This window comes from Oncorhynchus mykiss, chromosome 13 (genome assembly GCF_013265735.2).
Source record: "Oncorhynchus mykiss isolate Arlee chromosome 13, USDA_OmykA_1.1, whole genome shotgun sequence".
Classification (NCBI taxonomy): Eukaryota; Metazoa; Chordata; class Actinopteri; order Salmoniformes; family Salmonidae; genus Oncorhynchus; species Oncorhynchus mykiss.
In genome coordinates this window covers 40,465,638-40,485,232 of record NC_048577.1, presented here as the reverse complement: position 1 = coordinate 40,485,232, position 19,595 = coordinate 40,465,638, and the positions used below count along the sequence as shown (strand labels likewise).

The 19,595-nt window shown below is 44.0% G+C and overlaps 1 protein-coding gene across 2 annotated transcripts in view; it reads left to right on the top strand.

Moving 5' to 3' along the window:
* Positions 1-447: 447 nt before the first annotated feature.
* LOC110486347 (inactive rhomboid protein 1) overlaps positions 448-19,595 on the top strand; it is a 45,448-nt gene continuing 26,300 nt past the window's right edge. The window contains exon 1 of one of the 2 annotated variants that reach the window (XM_036941055.1): positions 448-794. The gene's annotated coding sequence lies outside the window, so the exon portion shown is untranslated. The remainder of the gene's footprint in view (positions 795-19,595) is intronic. The other variant, XM_036941056.1, reaches the window with a different exon arrangement.

The following is a 19,595-nucleotide window of genomic DNA, read 5'->3' as shown; positions in this document are numbered from 1 at the left end:
TCTGTTATTCATTAACATGTTATAGGACCATTGTTTTATTTCAGTTTGATTAAGGCTTGAAACATGCTTTACAAATAAAGATGTTGTGACTGGGATATAAAGAACAGATATTGAACAGATCTGTTGAAATGATCATGGCTTTACTTTAACTACAAAATCACTAGCCTACAAAGGTATGAAGAGGGGTGTACTAATAAGTGTGCTAATAACCTTCAGTTTCAGTTGACACATGATTCAACTATTTATTGATCACTGCTGGTCAGGTATGTCCTATGATGTCATGTCATATGATTTCTCTGGATGGGCCAATGTCTGGGTAGTGCCAAATGAGAGCGTACATGATTTGTTACGATCCTGTCTCTTTAATATTTTTAAACTTGATCTCTTCTTAGTCACGCCCGTCAGCCGGTTAGCGCCGAGCGCGGCAGTGGCTGCCCATGTAAACCGATTGGCTGGTGGGTTTGACAGTCTTGTCCTATGCTCAAGGGCGGGGTTCTCGGTCGGTGAAACTGAATTACCGGCCGAAGAAAACTTACCCTTGTTGAGCCTTGCGGTGTGGGAATGCGCTGGACACTGCCTGTGAAAATAGGATCCCCATAGACATATCTGGACATGTTTGAACGTTTTGTCTCTAGTTCCAGGATATAGAAAAGGACTATTGTTTGACTCGAAATAAATTATTATTTTTCCTTCTCAGAATGAAGTGACATCACATTTCAGTAACTGAGATCTGAAATCTTTACAACCAGATTTTTTCTCCGCAACGGGAAACATAGGATTTGATTTTGATAAGGGTAAGTGTATTTGTACACTACATGAATATGCTGGGTTTAGAGTGCTAGGCTATATAGGATTTAAAACATCAGAAATAGAATGTTAAGAAGACGATCCGGAATAGGCAATCTGTCCCTCAGTCTCGTGTACGCACAGTATGATCGATAGCCTACACCGGGATCGATAGCCTACTCACACGATCCAAAGGGAATGTATCGAACGAATTGTACTATTTGATATTGGAACCTGTTTTGAATTTCCTGGTTCACATGCATCTGTGCTGTAGGTTGCAAAGATCTACGTGTATCGCTATACAATATAAGACCTGTCATACGTTTTGCATATTTGTGATTGTGAATGACAGCTTGTCATCACCTCAATACCAGTGCTTCTATTCTATAAATGTTTGTCATTTCCGCGAGCGCCTATAGGCTTCACGACAGTCCGGCATGTTCATTTGTAGCATAGTAGCACGCCCGGTCTGTAAAGGAGCACATAGCAATGTATTACTACATAATATGACCGCTATTACGCAGGCTTACACCTGAGGTATTTTGTCAGGTGATGAATGTAACAGTTCTCCTCTGATAATGTTTCTCCTGGAATAAGTGGGTTCAGGTGTTTTCTAAGCAAAATCATTGGAATACAATTATTATGGCCGTACTCTTTCACCTTGTACTCCAACGATTGTTCATGCCGCCCATTATCAATATTCTGTTATGAACTATTGATAGCTATTGTTAGGTAATTGATTGCTTTGTTAACATTTTCATACACGTCATGAATGCAATGCCACTGTTTAGACTCCACAATATAGCACAGGCGTCTGCCTCCACTGTGCTACCAGATCAATGGACACTGTACTATAGCCCCCTGTCTGCAACAGGAATGAGAGATGTATTCAAATGTGCTGAGTTATTTTGGCAAAGTGAGAGGAGCAGCAGGCCAGGCAGGCAGCACATGGCCACCCAGAGGATCATCATGAGGGCTGATGTCATGACACAGATACAGCAGGCAGGGCCATGATGTGTGATAGTGACGATCATGTTCATCCTCTCTTACCGGTCCAACTGGACTGGAGGTACAGGGAATGTTTCTACTGAGAAAGAGACTGTGTGTGTGTACAGTATGTAGCATGTGTGGAGGAAGGTGTGTGACATTTTCTGTGCCGTACAATCGAGAGAGAGTATTCCTTGGAAAAACCGAGGGGTTCTGGAGCTGGCATTGAAGGGAGCAGGTGGGAATGGGCTAGCCAGGCCAGTGTTGGTTGATTGGTATGTGGGTGTAGCAGGGAGCTGCTGAGGGGGCACACTGGACTGTAGTCATGCCCACATGAGTCATGGTGCAGTATCTGTCTATCTATCAATCAGTCTTGCTAAGTGTGCAACACTCACTCTCTCTCTCTCTCCATGTGGTGTTGTTTTCACTTGGGTTACTGGGTTGAACCGGGTTCACCCTCAGGAGTCCTGTTTTGAAACCAAGGTGCCAGACTTGTTTCGGTCTTGTTTTTTAAAATCTTTACCCCTCAGGACACTAGCATGGTAGCGTGCATGCATCTCTATTATATGTAAGGCCTTCTAAGGCAGCCATGAGGTTGTGTTCTGTGTAGGTGTTTGTTCTAATCACCTCGTGATGATCATGATGAAAAGCTGACCAGACTTCAGATGTGTCATGGTCATGTCAGATCCTCTGCTGCTCCGTCCAGTCGATGAGATGATGCAGCCCCTTGGTACGAAAAAAAAAGCAGTTCCTGGAATGATCTTCTTGTTTAACGTGGTCTCAGAGCATTTCGTATGATTCTGTACGTAAACCCAAGACACTCTATTTAGTATGACATGTTACATTTGATATGGTATGTAATTCATTTGTGGATGTCCATCATCCATTTCGTACAATATTTTACGAATTTGCAAAACGTACAATATGTTACAAATATGTTACCGACACGCAACCTTTGGGCCCACCTACCTATCGCCGACCAACCACCCTCCTTTCGTTTTTGCCTTAAGTAACTTTTATCTTATGTAACCATACCAAACATAACATATCATACATTTACTATGTTACATCTAGTCTATAAGACCAGTCTGTCTTGTTATGAAACTACATTGTTCTCTCCCATGGCCTTCAGGTTTTTATCCTAGCCTCTGTACAGTTCTCTCTCTCTCTCTCTCTCTCTCTCTCTCTCTCTCTCTCTCTCTCTCTCTCGCTCTCTGTCTCACTCTCTGTCTCTCTCTCTCTCTCTCTCTGTCTCTCTCTCTTGTTCTCTTTGTGTGTGTGTGTGTTGGGGGTCGACCGATTATGATTTTTCAACGCCGATACCGATTATTGGAGGACCAGAAAAGCCGATACCGATTAATCCACCGCTAAATTTTTTTTTGTATTTGTAACAATGACAATTACAACAATACTGAATGAACACTTCTTTTAACTTAATATAAATACATCAATAAAATCAATTTCGCCTCAAATAAATAATGAAACATTTGGTTTAAATAATGCAAAAACAAAGTGTTGGAGAAGAAAGTAAAAGTGCAATATGTGCCATGTAAGACCCCCGAGCTGACAAGGTACAAATCTGTCGCTCTGCCCTTGAACAGGCAGTTAACCCACTGTTCCTAGGCCGTCATTGAAAATAAGAATTTGCTCTTAACTGACTTGCCTAGTTAAATAAAGGTGAAAAAAATCAAGAAAGCTAAAGTTCCTTGCTCAGAACATGAGAACATATGAAAGCTGGTGATTCCTTTTAACATGAGTCTTCAATATTCCCAGGTAAGAAGTTTTAGGTTGTAGTTATTATAGGAATTATAGGACTATTTCCCTATATATTTCATTAACCTTTGACTATTGGATGTTCTTATAGGAACTTTAGTATTGCCAGTGTAACAGTATAGCTTCCGTCCCTCTCCTCGCTCCTCCCTGGGCAGCGAACCAGGAACACAACGACAACAGCCACCCTCGAAGCAGCGTTATCCATGCAGAGCAAGGGAAACAACCACTGCAAGTCTCAGAGCGAGTGACGTTTGAAACGCTATTAGCGTGCTAACTAGCCATCCATTTCACTTTGGTTACACCAGCCTCATCTCGGGAGTTGATAGGCTTGAAGTCATAAACAGCGCAATGTTTGATGCACAACGAAGAGCTGCTGGCAAAAGGCACGAAAGTGCTGTTTGAGTGAATGTTTACGCGCCTGCTTCTGCCTACCACCGCTCAGTTAGATACTTAGATACTTGTATGCTTGTATGCTCAGTCAGATTATACGCAATGCAGGATACGCTAGATAATATCTAGTAATATCATGAACCATGTGTAGTTAACTAGTGATTATGATTGATTGATTGTTTTTTATAAGATAAGTTTAATGCTAGCTAGCAACTTACCTTGGCTTACTGCATTCGCGTAACAGGCAGTCTCCTTGTGGAGTGCAACAAGAGGCAGGTCGTTATTGCGTTGGACTAGTTAACTGTACGGTTGCAAGATTGGATCCCCCGAGCTGACAAGGTGAAAATCTGTCGTTCTGCCCCTGGACGAGGCAGTTAACCAGTTCCTAGGCCATCATTGAAAATAAGAATGTGTTCTTAACGGACTTGCCTAGTTAAATAAAGATGAAATTAAGGTGTAAAAATATTTTGTTTTACAAATCGGCAAAATCGGTGTCCAAAAATACCGATTCCGATTAATCGGTCGACCTCTAGTGTGTGTGTGTGTGTGTGTGTGTTTGTGCTGAGCACATACTTTTCTAAATCACCCCAGGCTGCCTGCTGCGGCTTCAAAAGGCCTCGCTACATCATGTGAGACCCAGAGATTATAATCATGTAGTGATGACTATGGCGTGCTATAATGCCATTGGGATGATGTAATAGCTAATTATAATTGCTCTCTTATTAGTAATTATAGTGTTAGTATTAATCAAATTAATATCAATTGTTGAAGAGAAGACATTTTCAACCACAGGCATATCTGTGGTTGAAAATTCTTTACCCTTTTGGGTTAATTGTAGAGTTAGTGTTGGCACACACACCCAACAATCTGAGTTATGTATGTGTATCCATATCTCAATTGAGGATTCCTCTGTTTGTGGAAGCATGCTTGCAGTTGTAAAATATAGGGCAAAGCAACAGTATCTCTTGTCTTGCAGTTAAACATGTCAACCAACTTGGTGAGCAGCTTTAGGAACAATAAGCTGTCACGCCCTGACCTGAGATATCTCTGTTTTCTTTATATTTTGGTTAGGTCAGGGTGTGACTAGGGTGGGTACCCTAGTTTTTGTATTGTCTAGTTTTTTTGTATGTCTAGAGTTTTTGTAGGTCTAGGTGATTTGTATGTCTATGGTGACCTGATATGGTTCCCAACCAGAGGCAGCTGTTTATCGTTGTGTCTGATTGGGGATCATATTTAGGTAGCCATTTTCCCTTTGGTGTTTGTGGGATCTTGTCTATGTGTAGTTGCCTGTCAGCACTCGTCTGTATAGCTACATGTTTCGTTTTGTTATTTTGTTAGTTTGTTTAGTGTTCATTCTTTTAATGAATAAGAATGTACGCATACCACTCTGCGCCTTGATCCGATCCTTATAACGAACGTGACAGAAGATCCCATCACAAACGGACCAAGCAAGGTGGCCAGGAGGAGCAGACATCATGGACATGGGACGAGATTTTGAACGGTAAAGGATCCTGGACGTGGGAGGAAATCATGGCTGGAAAGGATCGCCTACCATGGAAGCAGGTGGAGATAGCGCAGGAGGAGCGACGACGATACGAGTGGACACAGCTAGCACGGAAGCCTGAGAGGCAGCTCCAAAAAACATTTTGGAGACCTGAGCCAACTCCTCGTGCTTACCGTGGGTAGCGTGTGACTGGTCAGACACTGTGTTACGCAGTGATGCGCACGGTGTCTCCAGTTCGCATTCATAGCCCTTTGCGCTCTATTCCAACTCCTCGCATTTGTCGGGCTAGAATGGGCATCCATGGATGGATGGTGCCGACTCAGCGCTCCTGGTCTCCAGGATATCCTGCGCCGGCTCTGTGTCTCCGGCACAGAGTGTCTCCGGTGCGTCTGCACAGCCCAGTGCGTCCTGTGCTAGCGCCCCGCACTTGCCGGGCTCAAGTGAGCATCCAGCCAGGACGCATTGTGCCAGCTCTACACTCCAGTTAGTTTGTTCAGTGTTTGTTCAGTTTGTTCAGCATTCTTTTTATTTGTTTTATTTTACCCCTTTTTCTCCCCAATTTCGTGGTATCCAATTGTTTTAGTAACTAGTGTGGGTCTCTGTGAGCTCACTAGGGCTCAGGAAAGACGAAGGTTGAAAGTCATGCGTCTTCCGATACACAACCCAACCAAGCCGCACTGCTTCTTAACACAGCGCCATCCAACCCATCCAAGCCAGCCGCACCAATGTGTCGGAGGAAACACAGTGCACCTGGCAACCTTGGTTAGCGCGCACTGCGCCCGGCCCGCCACAGGACTCGCTGGTGCGCGATGAGACAAGGATTTCCCTACCGGCCTAACCCAGACGACGCTAGGCCAATTGTGCGTCGCCCCACGGACCTCCCGGTCGCGGCCGGTAACGACAGAGCCTGGGCGCAAACCCAGAGTCTCTGGTGGCACAGCTGGCGCTGCAGTACAGCGCCCTTAACCACTGCGCCACCCGGGAGGCCCTGTGTTCATTCTTTTAATAAATAAGAATGTACGCATACCACGCCGCGCCTTGGTCCGATCCTTATAACGAACGTGACATAAGCGGGGTGTTCTTGCTCAGCAGATCAGTAAAGAGTGTTCCCACTACGGCAGACAGATAGACGGGGATTTACAAGCATGGCAGGTATAGTGGCACTGAAGAATAATGGCGAGAGAAGAACAATTTACTGCCTATGCGCTCTCTTTGATCTGGGCCCCATTGGTGCTTGCTCAACCACTACCGTCAATAACTTTGATGTGCTTGTAGTCGGCCTGGGGTTTGTGTCAGATTGTGTCAAGGCTTCAGGAATGCTTGATAATCAAAAACAGACCACTCTTTTCAGACATTGCAAAAATAATTTGTCGTGTCAATCTATGAACCGTGGAGAATATGCCGTGGTGATTACGCTTTATGTGGAATACTTGTGAAGAGGAAGATGTTTTCCTCATGCTGTCAGACACTGAAAGCCTTTCTATACATGCAAGCAAAGACACAAACCTTCACATTAGTTCCCAACAGTCACAATGAAAAAGCCTCATCAAAACCAACCCCCCACCATTTTGTGTCGTGTGAGGAGTTGGCGTGGCCATGGTGGCTACTTGTTTGTATTCACAATCGTCCTCCCTCGGGTGTCTTGAGTTTGGCCGTGTATGAATAAATGGAACATTGCTTTGGTCTGTGAGTTTCCTGTCAGTGTTCAGGCCTTGATTATGTGTCCCAGGAAAGCAGCCGTGAAGCAGCTCACTGTAACCCTCCCATTACATCTTGGAGGTGGCATGTAGGGCCTGTGCTGCAGAGGCTAGGTCCGGCCGACAGACAGGACTGCAAACTCAGTCAGATGTGATGTAATGCTATTTCAGGTCTACCTCTGGTCTCCAAGGCTCTGTCTGCCAGCAAGCCATTCTGCCTGCTCCTCTCTCTCTCTTAGTCCCTATGTTAGCACCTCATCTATCAAAACTCAGCCATGGCCTATGTTGGGATCCACAGTCAGGAATCCCAAGAAACTCAAATACCCATGTCTCCTGTTATGACTACAGGGCAGAATGTGAATTTCCTTTAACTGAATATGGGGATTAATATAGATTGTTTTATGTTATTATTTGTTTTAAGCTGATTTTAGGTAGGGATTAGTCTGATGAGATGATATTTAGGGCATGGTCCTTGCTGCTGGGGTTTTTATGGATTCCATTGGTTGTTGTTCTCAATGGGGTGGCGTCTGGTCTGAGACTGGTTTACCCGGCGGCACTCGTCATTCTCAGGACTATGGGAATGTTGTGGGTGCTCCCACCAAGCAGACCAGAGCTCCGAGGAGGAGGAACTGCTCTGTGTATTTTCATCTTCTGGCTCTGTGTCTGTAGACAGAAACTATAAGGGTGTTTTTCTTTTTCACAGATAAAAAGAAGGGGTCCACAGGATTGTTCCATAGCTGTTGGCATGTGGATAGTGCAGCTCCTGTGTAATATCTCATAACACAGAGTTTACACAACAAGTCAGAATCTCTAGTCTAATTCAGATCCTGACCTGTGTAGTATCTCATATCACAGAGTTTACACAACAAGTCAGAATCTCTAGTCTAATTCAGATCCTGACCTGTGTAGTATCTCATATCACAGAGTTTACACAACAAGTCAGAATCTCTAGTCTAATTCAGATCCTGACCTGTGTAGTATCTCATATCACAGAGTTTACACAACAAGTCAGAATCTCTAGTCTAATTCAGATCCTGACCTGTGTAGTATCTCATATCACAGAGTTTACACAACAAGTCAGAATCTCTAGTCTAATTCAGATCCTGACCTGTGTAGTATCTCATATCACAGAGTTTACACAACAAGTCAGAATCTCTAGTCCAATTCAGATCCTGACCTGTGTAATATCTCATAACACAGAGTTTACACAAAAAGTCAGAATCTCTAGTCTAATTCAGATCCTGACCTGTGTAGTATCTCATATCACAGAGTTTACACAACAAGTCAGAATCTCTAGTCTAATTCAGATCCTGACCTGTGTAGTATCTCAAATCACAGAGTTTACACAACAAGTCAGAATCTCTAGTCCAATTCAGATCCTGCCACTCAAAACAGATAAAATATAAGCCTGATTTTTTAAAATGGTTGTCAAATGGACAGTTAGTGGAACTATTGTCAGTCTTGTTCTTTTTCGACAGGAGTCTTGAGTGCGGGACTAAAAATAACATATACCACATTCAGCACTTTTCCTCAAGCTTTTTGCTAGGAAGTGACCGTTCTAATGTACACCCACAACGTCCATTATTGCAAAATCCTCAAGAGAAATCTTTGTTCTTCAGCTTTCAGTTAGAGCCCATTAGTACAGGTCTCTACTGTCAGACTGTCCATAGTGTTAGATTCCTACACTCACTATCTCTTTAAAAGACTGAATGGCCAGACACACACAAGGATTGGAGAGGGACAATTATAGTTACTATCCCAGGACTGTTACAGTTGAGAGCACATCTTTTTTAAATAGGGCGGCCTGCCTTCTCCGACCCTATCTTTGGCACAGCAAGCCGTCAGACCCTAGTGCAGGGATCATCAACTAGATTCAGTCACAGGACGATTTTTTCTTGAGCGGATCAGGGGGGGGCGGAACATAATTACAAATCATTTGTAGAATGCAAATTGACCGCAAGAAAGCCCAAACAAAAATGATACAATGACCATGAGTTTCACTATCGTGAATAAGTTGAGTGAGAAAGTTCCAGACGCAGAAATATCATACCCCTAAGACATGCTAACCTCTCACCATTACAATAACAGGGGAGTTTAGCATTTTTGCGGGGGGGTGATATTTGTGCATCTGTAACTTTCTCACTCTTCATTATTCACAATACCTTCAGGACTATCCGTAATCATGGTAGCATCAACATTAATGTAGAAGCGTTTAGAAACATATTCTATTCTTATTTAGAATAAAAGTGACTCCAATGACACAATACATTATTTACCATTCATTTCTATTGGGCACAAAATAATCTGAAACACAACCAAAACAAACAGCAAATGCATCCAAAAAGTTTGTAGAGTCACAAGCTTGAAGTAGTCATTACGTGCCATGAATATGGAACCAAATACTAAACTTTTGACTAACTTAATACACATATAATTGAATTTGTCCCAATACCTTTGGTCCCCTAAAATGGGGGGACTATGTACAAACAATGCTGTCATAACTGTTTACCCTCAAATTAAAGCTGACAGTTTGCCCTTAGTCATTGAATCATTTCAAATCCTGGAGTACAGATTCAAAAGAAGACAAAATTCTTCACTGTCCCAATAATTTCAGAGGGGACTGTATTACTCTCTACTGTACGTGGGAATACTTTGGAACAGATTTCCATAATGAAGATCACTTGGAGCTGATTTGCTGGTGTTTTTACAGTCCTTTATGTCCAACAGCAAAAACTACTTTTTTGCTTGGTCAACTTGGGGGGTTAACCCAAGGGTTAACCCTAACCCTAACCCAAAGAAAATCACGCAAGGACCAAATTCGGGCCATGGGCCACCAGTTGGGAAAACCTGCCCTATTAGTGTATCACGTGGTAAACTCAAGTAGACTGTTCCCCTGCATGGAAGAGCACACAGAGTCATACACAGTAATATCTGGACAGTCTCAACCAACAGTCCACACCACCACCTCCATCACATACCTTGGGCCCAACTCACTCTGTAATGGAGTTTCCAAGAAATGAGGGTGTGCTTTTGGAACAGCTCTGTGACTTGGCCTTGCCTGGCCCTATGGGAGGAGGTGGATCCAGGAATGACTAATGATAACTGACAGGGAGACCACTTGGATCACTCTGAGTGCACTTCACATTGTACTGAAACTTGAAGCACACTGCTAACCTTGGACAGAAGGTTTGACATTTCCAGTTTCAATGGACCATCATGGTCCCTTACTTGCTGTAAGGGAGCGTGTGCCTTGGCTGTTCTTGTTAAAGCACTCTGAAGTAGTGAAGTCGTCCAAGTGCTACAGCACAGGAAGGTTCTGTAGTTGAACTGTTCTGTTGTGTTTTAAGATCTTTGTGTCACAACGATTGAAATTGGTAATGAAGTCATCCTGTACTTCTACTTGTCCAGTTTGCTCTCCTGTTCTTGTCTGCTGCTGTCACGTCCTGACAGTAGTTCCTTTTTTATGTCTCTGTTTTAGTTTTGTCAGGGCGTGAGTTGTGATGGGCATTCTAGGTTTTGTATTTCTATGTGTTTGGCCTGGTATGGTTCCCAATCAGAGGCAGCTGGCAATCGTTGTCTCTGATTGAGAACCATACTTAGGTAGCCTGTTCCCACCTGTGTTTGTGGGTAGTTGTTTTCTGTCTTTGTGTGTCTGCACCAGACAGAACTGTTTCGTTTGTTTCCGTTTTTTTTGTTCTAGTGTTCAGTTTCTTTATTAAATCTACCATGAACACGTACCACGCTGCACCTTGGCTTCACCTTCTTCCACCTATGACAACCGTTACAGCTGCCTGTGCTACACTTCAGATCCATGCCAACTTTTCCATCCGTTGGCCAGTTGTCAGTGGTTGTGCTTGGCATTGCCTTGTGCCAGGAAGATGATGTAAAGCCTACCAGTGATGCCAGTGTTGCCACCCAGTTGATCACGTCACACACTGCAATAATAAAGCCGTCTTCTGGATTCTTCTGGTTGCGAGCACAGTAGTGAAGGACATTTGCATGTAGAGCAGCGATTCAACAGAAAAAGAAATCAATGAATAGAGTCTGTCAGGTTCTTCAGTCTGGGGACGTAACCCAGATACAGTGAGTCAAGTTGGTTCTGCTGCTGTAGGGGTTGACTAATGCACACTCATCACCACCACTCTGTCTCTCCAAATTACTCTGTCACACCATAACCTGTTACCTGACTGATGAGGGTTTATTTGGATTATCTCACAATGACGAGCACACCTGGGAAGCTGGGATATGTGTCATTCCCTTGTCCCCCCTTATCTCCCCTGTCAACACATTACGCTCATCTCTGTGGAGGAGTCTGTGTTTTCCTCAGCCCAATCTACAGGGTGACGACCGAGGAGGCTCCCTTCAGCCTACTGTATCCCCCATGGGGTCTGCCCCAGCCTTCCTGTGCCTGTGTTTGGGACTTTCCACTACTCTCTGTGCAGCACAGCTGGCTGCAGCAGGCCTGCCCGCCCCTGCTCTCTCTCCCCGACCCCTCAGACCTGAACCCTGGCGGGCCTCCCTTCTGATGATCCCCCAGGGCTAGCTTCACTTCCTCAGAGATTACTTGATGATAGAGAATCCTATGGCACCTTATCAGACTAGGGAATAAGATGTAAAGATACAGGTGAGGGGCTTGTCTGAAACAGGTCAATCAAATGTTATGTGTGAGGGAGATTCCAGGGCATGTGAGAGCTGAGAGAATGACCAAATGTAGCTTAAAAAAAAGAAAAGAAGATCACTAAAACAGAGATTATTAACTTATTTTTCTCCTCTTCATCTAATACAGTGCACATATGAAATACTGAGTGATATGAAATAGAGACATAGCGTCTAAACCGCTTCGACATTGTCATTGTAACGTTTGTATCTTATTTTCACGGTCTGTTGACGGTGCTCTGGAGACTATGATGCAGTGTATCAACCACAAAAATACTCACTTGTGCTATTTATCTCTATTAATACAAAGTTACACAGGACACCAATATTTGAGTAGAGGCTTTAATAAGGAACCCTCATGAACTCCAGGCTTAGAGGTTTACTCTATAAGGGTCGGAAGTTCAGAGAAAGAGATCATATCAGCATAGCATCAGTATAGTTGAGAGTGCTGCTTCCCCCCCCCCCCCCCCCCCCACACACACACACACAGCAACTAGTTTGGGCAGAGTGTACATGTTGAAGTTGATGAATGTGGGGACTTGTAAACAGGCAGTCTGGGTGGCTGGCTGCCTGGCTGGTTGCCTGGCTGTGGGAATCAGTGCACATGTTCAAGGTGGAAGTGGAGCACCTGTCTTAGAACACCGCATGGCAACAGCGATACACCTCGAAGACTCAACCACAGGAAGAACATCACTTCCTCTTTCTACCTTTGGATTTGACTATATTGCTGAGTCTCACCTGTTCCGCTTTTATCCTCTTATCTCCCTGGATATCTGCGATTTATTACAGATGAAAGGGATTTAAACGTTGGAGGGTTATGAAACTCACCCTGTTGTGTCTGGGTTAGACAGAGAGACATAACACCAGAGGGATATATATATATATATATATATATATATATATATATATATATATATATATATATATATATATATATATACACTATTGGTCAAAAGTTTTACAACACCTACTCATTCAAGGGTTTTACTTTATTTTTACTAGTTTCTACATTGTAGAATAATAGTGAAGACATCAAAACTATGAAATGACACATGGAATCATGTAGTAACCAAAAAAGTGTTAAACAAATCAAAATATATTTTATATTTGAGATTCTTCAAATAGCCACCCTTTGCCTTGATGACAGCTTTGCACTCTTGGCATAGTTTTGATGTCTGCACTATTATTCTACAATGTAGAAAATAGTAAAAATAAAGAAAAACCCTTGAATGAGTAGGTGTTCTAAAACTTTTGACCGGTAGTGTATATGTCAAAGGTAAATGGGTTTGTCTGGTTGGAGTCACTCTGTGTAGAAGATTAAAGATCCATAGTACACATCCTCAACAGCTACTGTGTAAGTGACTGTAAATGTGTTGAATAGATTGAGACCTCAGATTGTTGCCCCCAATTGTTGAATTGCCTTGTTGCCATATGGAGACAGGTACTACATAGCAGCAGTGTGCTGTAGTAGTCTGTGGTTCATCTATGGCCCCTGCTGTGATGGGGATTACAGACCCTGTTTGTTGTGATGCTGGTCAGGAAATCAATTCCTTCGATCTGCTTGTGTGTATTCTGTGTGTTATTTCTCATTTGTGTACACGTTTCACCAGAAACCGCCCGTCTGCTGAACCAGTTGAGGTCACTTCCTTCCATACAAGAATGTTCTTGGTTTGAGGAAGTGATACCGTGAAGAGTACGTTGTTCTTGAATACATAATTGACTCACTCCAAGCCCAATACATATTTACTCACTCCAAACCCAATACATAATTGACTCACTTCAAACGCAATACATAATTGACTCACTCCGAACTCAATACATATTTGACTCACTCCAAGCCCAATATATATATGACTCACTCCAAACCCAATACATATTTGACTCACTCCAAACCCAAAACGAATGAAAATTAGAGAGAATAGAGAATTGTTAATTAACCATAAAGGTCAAGCAAATCTGTATGAAGGGATTAGAAGAGGCTTTGAATCATATTACAATCACTGTAGAATTCCCTTCGGAATAAAACTAATTACCAAGTAGTGAACGTTTTAATATAATATATGAATGAAAGATTTAGTAGTAAATGGATAAATTAATGAATCCATGGGATTATGAATGTCATTAAATTAACCTTTCAGTATATGCCTATGTTTTTAGGACATAATGGTGAAGCTAGTTTTCTCTGACGGTTTGTCAGAGCTGGGTTCAAATAGTATTCAAAGACTAAACCTGAGTTTAGTAAACAAATACTGTTTGGTCTGATGGTGTGGCAGTTGATCCCTCACCCCAGCAGACAGACAGACAGAGGGTGGGTGTTCCTACCAGTCCCTCCCTGGCCAGTTTATCAGGAGGTTTGACCTCATTGGCTTTGATTGGAGATCAGAGGGCTGATTTGGACAGGCCAAATGCCCATTCTTTCCCCTGACTAAATCCGTGTGTAGTCTGGCTAATTCCTTTGTCCCAGAGCAACAGGCCACACTTCGTCTGCTCTTCTCAATAGAGACAACAGCTTAGATTTCACACTCCATGGAGATGCCAGATGGCGCTGACGGGACAGGACAGAGGCAGGAGGGAGGGGTGGCTGTTGTTCTCTACTGTGGTATTTGGAGGGGAGGGATGCCTCATAGCCGGTGATGGGATGAAATTGATTAGTGTGTGTGTGTTGTTTCTGTGGCTGTGCGCAGTGAACGCTGTGGGGAAGCCTCCCAGACAGCAGTGTGTTTCCTGCTTTCCCATTCGGAGGTCTCTTCAGCTCCTCCTCTCCTCTCCACTTCCTCCCAGCACATCTTAAATAAGCAGTCATCTGACCTCCCCGTGCTGGTGGTCTTTCAGGGAGGATGTGAGGTCACGCTGTTGATGGCGTCTCTTTGTGAAGTATTTTTACTCGTGTTGATTGGCCAGAGCGTGTAAATAAACCTAGGAGTGCCCACAATGAGTAATATGGTGGTGACAGGCCGTATCACCTCCAGAATACACCAGTCTGAAGGACTTCATAACAAGATACGCTGTCTGTCCGATACAGCTGGAGTCTGTCCACATTTACTCCCTCCTAACCATGATGGGGTTAACGAACTCAGGGCACACAAAGGTCCTTAGCTTAACACAGAACTTGCTGACACCCCAGTTTTGATCGATAAAGGAATGAATCCTTCAGTCAGCCTGGTTTTCCCCTTCCTTCCCTCACGTTGAGGAAGAATTTTGGATCAGTCTCCACAACAATGACCCTCCTTCAGCCCCATGCACATCATCAGCCTGATGCCCAGCACACAATGCAACCTATTGTAGGCGGGAGCGATTCAGGCTGATATCATGCTGGAAACTATTTAGATGGGGATCACATGTTGTTTAGTCATGCTGCTGCTGAGTCCCCTCTTAGCTCACTTGGCTAACAGGAAGGGCAGCTTCTGACTGCTTTCTACAGACAATAAGGCGCTTGTTTAGCTAGTTTGGGGATGCATCTGGGAGCCTCTCTTCAGGGGATAGTAGTGGAGGAGAGAGATTCTGCTTTGAGTTTGTTTTCCTTTGTTTTGTTAAAGCTGCCCTGTCTCTCAAGAGGATGTAAATCCATACAGACACTTCAATGTCCAACGGTGAGAGGTCAAGAGGTCAAACACGCAAAAATGTGGTTTCAGATTTGCATGCTGTGGCTCACCCAGTGGTTTCCCTTGCCCTGTCAGGCCGGTTTAACAGCAGTGTTTTGAATTTGTGAATAAGTAAACTGTCAGTGCAGAGAGCGGAGAGACAGTTTTTCATTTATACACATGTAATTACTGTGATTTATTATGGAGTGTAAAAGTGTCATGTTAATCTATCATGTAATATTGAGTAATGTTATTACTTGAATAACCCTTTGGCATTTTCAGTAACAAGTTATGCTATTGTCGTTATGTAGTCTAATATTTAGTTTGACAGAAGATGTTACGTAGTCTAATATTTAGTTTGACAGGAGACGGTGTCAGCATTGTTCTACTGTAAACGTTATCTTGTTAAACCACTCAACCTCAGTTAAACCAACCCAGCTTAAAAGGTTCATGTTGATAAATGGTCATGGTTGAATTAGTCCAATCACACACCTCCTCTGTGTTTTCAACCTTTGACCCAGATCTCCTAGTTCCCGTTAAAATTAGGTCATGTCCCTATAAGATGAGGTCACGTCCTTGTAAGTGTCATGCTCATGTTCATTTTATTATCTCCATTCTTTACTCTGCTCTTTGTCCCCACAGCATTCCTACCCATCTCCAGGCTGTTAAATACTGGAAACTCATAGATATACCTATTACAAGGCTGTTATACAGGCTACATGGAGTAGCTGTTGTCATGGTCACACCCTGTCCTCCAGGCTGCAGTGGTCTGGGGGGGGGGGTGGATGTCAGAGGGGCCCTGAATCTAGGTGGATGTCTACTCCCACTCTCTCCCCAGGTCACAGGCCTTTCTGCGTGGGCACACTGGGTTGTCTGCTGGGGGAGATAAGGAGAGTTTCCATGCGAAAAAGTACCATCTGGGGCCCTGGCATGATAGCAGCAATCTCAGGGACTTCAGGCTCGGATAAAACACCCTCTCTATTCCCACCACATCTCAGACTTGAGGAGGTTGTATGAGTGTGTGTGTGTGCATTCCCTAAGAATCAGCTAATGTAATCACTGTCCATGCACAAGAAGACACGATATTTGATTGTGTTAAATCAAATTGCATTTACTTGTCTTAGAATAGTATAAGGCATCTGGCCCACGAGGCAAGTTTAGAGTCGTCTCTCTTTATATGAGATGTACAAACACTGGCATGTGTCCAGACAAGATACAGATTTACAGGATATGTACCAACCATCTCAAGTGCTGCTGTGGATTAGGAGTGGAGCTTCAGTAAAATGGGCACGCTAAAGAGTTGAGCTAAGAGGGGCACGCTAAAGGGTTGAGCTAAGAGGGGCACTCTAAAGAGTTGAGCTAAGAGGGGCACGCTAAAGAGTTGAGCTAAGAGGGGCACGCTAAAGGGTTGAGCTAAGAGGGGCACGCTAAAGGGTTGAGCTAAGAGGGGCACGCTAAAAAGTTGAGCTAAGAGGGGCATGCTTAAGAGTTGAGCTAAGAGGGGCACGCTAAAGGGTTGAGCTAAGAGGGGCACGCTAAAGAGTTGAGCTAAGAGGGGCACGCTAAAGAGTTGAGCTAAGAGGGGCACGCTAAAGAGTTGAGCTAAGAGGGGCACGCTAAAGAGTTGAGCTAAGAGGGGCACGCTAAAGGGTTGAGCTAAGAGGGGCACGCTAAAGAGTTGAGCTCAGAGGGGCACATTAGAGAGTATTCTCTCTCGTATGCAATCTGGTTTCCGCTCAGGTTATGGATGTGTCACTGCAACCTTAAAGGTCCTCTCTTTATCTAGTGTTGTGGTGTCTCTTGTTGTGATGTGTGTTTTTGTCCTATATTTATATATTTTTAATACCAGCTCCGTCCCCGCAGGAGGCCGCTTGCCTTTTGGTAGGCCGTCATTGTAAATAAACATTTGTTTTTTAACAGACTTACCTAGTTAAATAAAGGTTAAATAAAATAAAAAAGAGTTGAGCTAAGAGGGGCACGCTAAAGAGTTGAGCTAAGAGGGGCACGCTAAAGAGTTGCGCTAAGAGGAGCACGCTAAAGAGTTGCGCTACGAGGAGCACGCTAAAGAGTTGCGCGCTAAGGAGTTGCGCTAAAAGGGGCACGCTAAAGAGTTGAGCTAAGAGGAGCACGCTAAAGAGTTGCGCTAAGAAGAGCACGCTAAAGAGTTGCGCTAAGAGGAGCAAGCTAAAGAGTTGCACTAAAGAGTTGCGCTAAGAGGAGCACGCTAAAGAGTTGAGCTAAGAAGAGCACGCTAAAGAGTTGCGCGCTAAAGAGTTGCACTAAGAGGGGCATGCTAAAGAGTTGCGCTAAGAGGAGCACGCTAAAGAGTTGAGCTAAGAAGAGCATGCTAAAGAGTTGAGCTAAGAGGGGCACGCTAAAAAGTTGCACTAAGAGTGGCACGTTAAAGAGTTTTGAGAAAAGAGACAGTAAGTGTACTACTGTAGTCACAGAGTGCTATGGGCCAAGTGGTTCTTTCTCTCTCGGTCTCTCTCTCTCTCTCTTTCTCTTTCGCTCTGAGAGTGTGTGTGTGTGTGTGTGCCATGCCAGCTCCAATGGGAAATACACAGTGAATTATTCACAAGTGTAGAATGGTTTAATAATTTATCTGTTGAATTATCCACCCTTGCAATAATATTTCACCCCCTAAAGAAAAGTGGAGAAACCGTTTTGCCTGGGCAGAATTTACTCAACTTCAAGTGAACTGAATCAGTAGACGTGGCAATTCAGAGCTAATTCCTCTCCCTGATATAAAACACATCTCACCCTTTTTTTCATGTTGATTTGCAGAGGAAGATATATGCACTGTTTTCTCAGTGTATTCATTGGGATGTTGCCTGCTCAACTTTTTAACTTGCGGTTAAATATGCTGTATATGAGGCAGGAGGGTGTTATGAGTGTGATGAACTGCATAACACTGTCACTGTACAGTACAGTGCACATCGTACTGTGAAGTCACTAGTGAGATGTTAAAAGGATGCGGCCATCATTTTGCCAGTTACAGTAGTAGCATTTGCCGTTATATCATCCTACAGTACTTGCTACTGCCTTGATATCTAGCATGTCTGCCATTATGTAAGCTTGTCTATAGTCTATCTCCAGCAGGACGTTGGCCATTGAAGTTCTATAAATAGACTGTATGCACACAGAACAGCGTCAGAGACTTACTTATCCTCTCATACATAGTACCTATGGCACTAGATCTTAGCATACAGTCAATACTGTTTGGACAGCAGTAGCAGAGGTTTTTCCCATGCACCGTATGTAGCACGTTCACACTCACTTTGGATTGAAAGCCACTCACTTCCAAGTGTTGACTTTGCACTATAAAATCCCCCCGTGGTGTGTGTGTGTGTGTGTGTGTGTGTGTGCGTGCGGTGAGTGCGTGTGTGTGTGTGTTTTCCCGGACGGTAGGGCGAGCTGGCCTTGTTGTCTGAGTGAGCAAACAGGGGGAATGGAATGAGGTTCCACCAGATAGGCCTGTCATGCCAGTTCCCCCCTCCCCTCTGGCCCCTCCACAGCCATGACACTGGATCCCTGGGTCAGCTGCAGAGGGTATTCCTGTTGTGTTTGTGTTTTAATGTCAGACGAGGATGTTTCGGGGTGACAGCCTGTCACTGTGTCAGTTTGCCTTAGGCTAGACACACACTGAATCTTAATGGTGCGGGGCGGGCCGGACACAGGGCGGCTCCTTGGCCTCCGCTACCCAGGCCTGGTCTGCAGCTATGTGGAGTATTTCCTTCCATGTAAGAGGAGTATACCGCCAGGCCATACTCCCAGACTGAGGAGAGGAACCGGAGCTGGACCCTCCTTCCTTTTCCCCTTAAAAAAACCCTGGTGAAAATCCCCTTGTCATCCCAGCGCCGTGTGCATGGATACCACGTGGTTGAGAGTCACACTGCTCTGTTAGTCATCAGGGAGAAGGTGTGAAGGAGGGAAAGAGGGAAAGAGAAACAGAGAGTTGCGTTTACACCCTTGGTTAATTCACAGAGGCAACTCTCGTCTGCGTCCAAACTCTGCTTCCACAATCAGCGTGGTCACCTGGTCTTGCTGTCGCTCCTCCAACACGAACGTTGTGTTGATATTCTTAGTCCTTTAATCTGCGTCTGTTTCAGAAGTCATCCCAAACTCCCAAACTAAGAGACTGCAGCTTCTGTCAGCTTCTTAATGGGTCTCGCTTTACAGTGGTGTGTGTGTGTGTGTGTGTGTGTGTGTGTGTGTGTG